At 44.1% G+C, this 6,374-nt stretch overlaps 1 pseudogene; it reads right to left on the bottom strand.

Annotated features, from left to right (window-relative positions):
- Nucleotides 1–612: 612 nt before the first annotated feature.
- Nucleotides 613–6,307, bottom strand: LOC136517529 (cysteine-rich receptor-like protein kinase 36; annotated as a pseudogene).
- Between the last annotated feature and the right edge of the window lie 67 nt (nt 6,308–6,374).

Here is a 6,374-nt window from a genome sequence, read left to right as displayed (position 1 = left end):
ACCCTTGGGCTTGGGGTCGCAACTCGCAAGGAAAAGGATGCCGTCTCCGCCGCCCGCCGTGGCTGTGGCTTGCCCGAGCGCTGCCGAGCTGAATTCCGGTCGTCGCCGGCCGCATCACGTGTCCGTCTCGGAGGCCTAGCTCCTCTGCAACAGCAAACAGCATCAGCATGCACCACCGTACCAGGTGTCCACTGTCCAGGTCGCACTGTGGACGACCATGAGAATTCCCGTCCAATCAGCAATCCCGTGGTGAACCAAAAGCAGCGATCACCCAGCAGGGATCAGCGATCATCCTCCATGAGCTGAGTTTGGACGCAATCACGCAAGCAATAAACAGCTTCGGTAGGTGTTTATTTATTTATTTATTGCAATGTGAAAGAAAGCTTCCTATCTCCTCTTCTCTGCAACATTGGTACACAAGATGTCCAAGCGCAGATCAGCTATGTGCATATTAAGCTCTGCTGGAAACAGACGGCATGGAAGGGACCTCGGACCACCTCTGTGTGCTTTGAGCCTTTAACCAACTTGCCAGTTGCCAGGCTCAATCTCCCTCTTGCATCACTGCATGTACCAATGCGAAAAAGAGATTCTATTTGTTGCAATTTTGTATATGTCGCTTTTTATGATACTATATTGTCACAATTCACATACTATCAATCTTCATAAAAGACTATGGGGAAAATATCAACTGCACATGGAAACATTAGTTCACAGTTTGCATGGTCATTTTTACATATGGTTCCTCCAGAACTAAATCTGATAATGTGACTCCACTACCCTTCTCTATTGCTGCGTCCCCTTGATTTTGCGAAGCATGGTAACAACTTCAGACATATTAGGTCGATTTTCAAAATTGCTAGTGCACAACAGCGCCAGCTTGACACATTCTGTGATCTGAGCTCGGACATGCTTTGTAACATATAGTAATGGATCAATAAGCTTGTGCAGCCTCTTTTGATATGTGCGTGCCTGAAATAATTCACAAATTGGTATATGTTGAAGTCTTTAGTACCAACTCTTGAAGCACATACAGCTCAATCACAGTTCTGCAAATATAAACTAAAATGGTATCCGAAACGAAGCGACCAGGAAGTTCAAGGCAACTCAGAAAACCATCTAGCTGGACCAATTTTACACTATCAATAAGACAATAACCATGTTGTGAACGAAGACGCTAACGTGGTAACAAATTTCATGGCATGCACTTTTTTAACAAAAATACATACATAATCAGGAAGTAGCAGCCCTGGAGATTTGCTGTTTGATTGCTGTATATAAGCCCGGGACAGCTTTCCACTTATTAACTCAAGAAATATAATGCCGAAGCTGTACACATCTGCTTTCTGTGAGATCTCTCCGGTAGCAAGATATTCAGGAGCTGCATAGCCACTAAAAGATGAAGATAGGCTCATTAGTTCATCATGCCAACATGGAGTGTAAATGAGATTTGCCTCTCTAACTTAATTGTTTTATCAGATGCCTGAGATGAGTTCTTACTATTTGCCACACACAACCACCTCTTTAATCGCATTTGGAGCTAGCTTTATAGCCATACCAAAATCAGAAATTTTGGCATTCATTTCCTGATCCAACAAGATGTTATCCGGACTAATGTCCCTGTGGACAATGCCCATCTGGGAATTCCCATGTAAATAAGCAAGACCATCAGCTATTGCCTCAATTATTTGAAGACGTTTAGACCAATTTAGCAACTCCCTTTTTGTTTCATCTACAAAAAGACATAAAGACATTTGCATCAGCAATCGTTGAGAGTACAATTGCTTAACAACTGAGCAAAAAAATATGAAAGAGACTTAGAGAACTTGCCAGCAATGACAGATGCCAAGTTTTTATTTGGCATGTATTCATAGACAAGGATTGTTTCTCCTCCTTCAACACAGCAACCAAGTAAAGCAATTATGTTTTCATGCCGAAGATTTGGAATGGCTTCAATCTCACGTCTGAAATTCTCTTGACCTTGAGTTGAAGAAGATTTATCGTGTCTTTTGACAGCAATGTCAAGACCATTCAACAGTTTGCCCTAAAGAAATTAAATGCCAGTGTTGAAGAACTAATCTAAAGATGTATAAGGGGACTAGACAATTTTCTATGTGTAAGCTTATAGGCTGCTAGTGTACTGGTATTACTGAATGGTAAACCAAGAAAGCAAATGCTTTTGATCATTAAACACGAGCAAGGTGCCACATGTGAGGGGCCCTGTCACCACGTGGAGGGTGTGTTCTGAAAATTCTTTTGACCTGGATGTCATACTTGAACAGTTCAAGAACTCATTTCACCCTAAAGATTGTCTCAAAACATTACCTTGTAAACATGACCAAATCCACCATTTCCAACCAAGTTTCTCTCTGATAAATTGTCTGTAGCAACCAAAATCTGAGAGAAACTAAAATGCAGCAACCCTTCTTCTCGATCACAAATGGTATTTGCTACATCTCCCATGTTCATGCCGTGGCCTGGTTTACAGGAAACCCCACCAAGTCACTGATTATAAATAGCAGTCATATGTGTTTGAAAGCATAAAGATTACAGCTATCCTCCTCCTAGTAATAATGCAAACTAGAGTATGACTGAAGTAGAGTAATAATCCAAAGCTTCCCCTTATATTCTAAAATCAAAAGTGCATATTCAACAGAGTTATAGAAGAACAGACGAGGAATTTTCTACATCAAGGGATCCTCATTCTGGTTAACTTCTATAATTTTCTTAAAATGAAATTGACAGACTACTGGTAGAACAAGAAAGTAATTTGTCCATGCCCTGGTGACACAAAATCTGCATTGATTACTTCAAGGTTATGCTCTATTCTACCTTTTCATCAAAATAAAAGGCATCAATATGTGACAAATATGACGAAAATATGTACATTCACATATATTGGCAATTGACATGTTTGTGTTCCAGAGTTACATAGATGTATTTCAGAGTAAGGAACAAATAAAATCTTAGTGACCCCATATGTGTGACATGAACATAATACAACAAAGTTAACGCAGCTGCTAGATAAAATTGCATAATATGTGCATGTTAGCACTTCACATATGACAAAAATACTTTACAACCCTCCATTAAGTAAAGAGGAGGAAGCAAAATACGAAGATCCTGATGGTATCAGGAGGTTCAAGCCTACGAGAGAATGAGAGGCTCAATCATTTATGAGTGCATAAGAAAACAGTTTTGTAAGAAAATAGTACGACAATCATCTGTTTAAAGTCGCCCTCCATGGGCTTAAAATTTTTTTGAGAAGATAGTTTAACTATTACTGTATTGAACAAGGTTGTTTCATGAAAATCTGCATCAAAACTTCGATGGAGTTTTTTTTCTCAGCCGAAGGATGCTGCAAGATTGCTGATGTATATTTACGTGAAAAAATTGCACTTTTTAAGTCTGCACTGCAAATATATAGCACAGTGCCACAGTTAGAAACAAACAAGAAATTGTTGGGTATGTGCATGGGCATACCTAGATTTTGCTGTCCCCTAGATTTTAGGAGCGGTTGAGCACCTGAATCTTCAAACATTTTGAGGTCCTTAGTTCTGAGGCTGATATAGTACGAAATATACAGAAATGATAGGTTATATGAATAAATGACATCAAGACGTGGCTATTTTTCGTGAACAATTAAGACTTGCTATTCAGAGAATCAGAGGCAATATTTTCCATTTATGGGCACTGGGCAGGGTGGATGAGGCGGAAGTTTTGTTCATTGATGTAGCACATAACTAGTCTCACACATGTTGACTATGTAATAGCTTGAGTTCGACTGATTTAATTATCTCCACCAGAATTGTACACCATGCCAAATACTGCATAGACAGTGCATAAATTTCACATACAAACCTTAGCATATTCATAGTTTGAGCAGAGGTATGTTGCTCTACAAATTTTATTTTGTGGAGTAAACTAGCTAAGATATTTATGCATAGTTCAGTGTAAACCTGTGATGAAATGGAGGTAACATGAGGCAGGTTTAAATCCCCATAAACAAGGGGATCTTGAATCAAGAATGTGACATGAAAAAGGGAAACCATTGGTATAATATACCTACTGTCATATTGCGAATGCATTGTGTGTATCCCGCCTTCAGTTTCCTTGCAGACGAAAATTAAGAATAAAAGCAATAAGATCCTTGGAGCATAACTTTTCCCTTAATTAGAAAATACCCCAGGAAAAACTGCTATCGACATTTTAAATCTTAAATTTTATACAATGCATGGTATGTCATAATGGAGGTCGATGTTAGCAAATATTTCCCGATGAAAAGCATGTAAATTGGCTACATGCTGCTCCTTATATTTAAGTTCCTTTGAACCTAGATTTTTATACAACTACTAAGACTTATGCAGTTTTCTGACCAAGAGGCTTGAGTTGCGTAAACCATCACTAATCTCAGAGGTTTCCACATAATGCTATTCTCTGATTGACAAAAAAAATCAGCCAAACTGAAAGTTAAGAGTTGCATTGAGCACATGGTTACACTAGAACAGCAACTTTTAATTTTTTTTGATCTGAACATGTTGCAGGCATGGAATTCTGAAACATGACAATGTCAAAAATCCGTACCTCTGTACACAAAGGACGATCTCTGTTCAGAATTCGCTCCCAGGTACGGGTGGTGTCAACAAAGCTGACAAGGGGGAAGAGCTGAAGGTAGAAGGTGATCTCGTTCTGCACCTCACGGAGTTGATCAGCCTGCCTCCCTCCCATAAAGCAGCTGTGCAGGTAGCTGCCCTCCCGACATGACGTGATGAGCAAGTACAGTGTGCCGAAGCGTCTCCTCCAGCTGCTCCACAGGGATCCTCGTCTCTGTGTGCTGCATCAGCTGCGTGCTCTGGAGCTGCTGCAGAAGATCTCCGATCATCTTTGTACGCCGTGCCAGCAGCTGGCAGGTCTCCCGGTTCCTTTTAACTGTCTGTGCGGCCTCCACAATCATTGAGATAAGACCGTACGCATCCACACCGGTGAGCTGCGCGATGCTGGCTACCTGACCCACGCCATTCCAGAGTGCCATGCTCTTGGGGGTTGGTTTCTTACCTGATCTACCCCAGTCCTCAGAGAACCCAGATGGCTAGACCTGAGAAGAAGAGCAGCTCCGTTGTTGAAGAGAAATCACAGGCTAACAGCCACTTTACCTGACTCTTGAGGACTAATTTCCACGAAATTTGCAGTGATTCTGACAGGCCAATATGGGCCACTTTGGAAAGAACACGGTATTGAAACTTCTCAGCAGCTTCCAGTGAGTCTTCCACTAGGTAGCATGGTCTTCATCTTCATGGACTGAACATGAGGCTAGGAGTTTTCCAGTGACTACACACTTCCCAGCTGTTGACACGAGCCACTGTGTGACTACAGGCTATTGCAAAACAGCAATTATTGCTTGTTGCCTTCCCACGAAGACTTTGAGCCCGCTTCCGAAACAATGGGTCTCTTCTCCATGGATGACCTGGCATGTTGCAGCATTTTTTCAAACAAGTCGAGGTCAGGGTCCCGGTACCACCTGCGCTCTGAAGGACAATTTCCTGTTCGCGGCATTTCCACAACACCTGCGCTGCGGACCAAATTCCAATAAAACTGACACCAGCAGTGTGGCAGGCCAGGTTGATTTACTTCATGACGAACAGAACAACCAGCTACATGAGCAGAAGAAGGTACGTACTGGACGGCAAGCTGAGGCGCCGGCAGAGCGAATGAAGGCTCTCGCTGGCCGTGGCATTTCGACAACCGGTCCCCTGTACGCACTAGTACAGGGTACGCCGGAACCTGCTCTGGGGCTCCGGGCACAGGCAGCGCGCCAGAAGAACGCACCCCCAGCAAGATCCGCTCCAGGCGCTCGCTTTCCACCAGCAGCACGCCGCGGCAACGGCGTCTCCATGAGACCATGGCCACTGTTGGCGCTCTCCTCTTCCGGCGATGTGCTCGCTACCCTGCAGGCCCGCACACGTCGGCTCTGTTCCGCCTCCCTAGAGAGCCTAGGTAGGTGTAGCGCGCGTGCGCGGTGGACATGGCGCGTGCAGGAGCCAATGAGGAGACGCAGAGAAAGGAGCGGGCGCCGACGGGCAGACGGCGGAGCCGAGGTACCGAGAAGAGGAAGAGAGCTCTCTCCTGCGACGCGACGATCTAGGCCGCACGCGCTCGATCGGACGGCAGATAGGCACCGAGTAGGGTCAACGGTGTTTGAGTGAAACCGTGCGTCCACCCTTGGGCTTGGGGTCGCAACTCGCAAGGAAAAGGATGCCGTCTCCGCCGCCCGCCGTGGCTGTGGCTTGCCCGAGCGCTGCCGAGCTGAATTCCGGTCGTCGCCCGCCGCATCACGTGTCCGTCTCGGAGGCCTAGCTCCTCTGCAACAGCAAACAGCA

Source organism: Miscanthus floridulus, chromosome 17 (assembly GCF_019320115.1).
Source record: "Miscanthus floridulus cultivar M001 chromosome 17, ASM1932011v1, whole genome shotgun sequence".
Classification (NCBI taxonomy): Eukaryota; Viridiplantae; Streptophyta; class Magnoliopsida; order Poales; family Poaceae; genus Miscanthus; species Miscanthus floridulus.
This window is presented reverse-complemented; position numbering and strand designations above follow the sequence as displayed.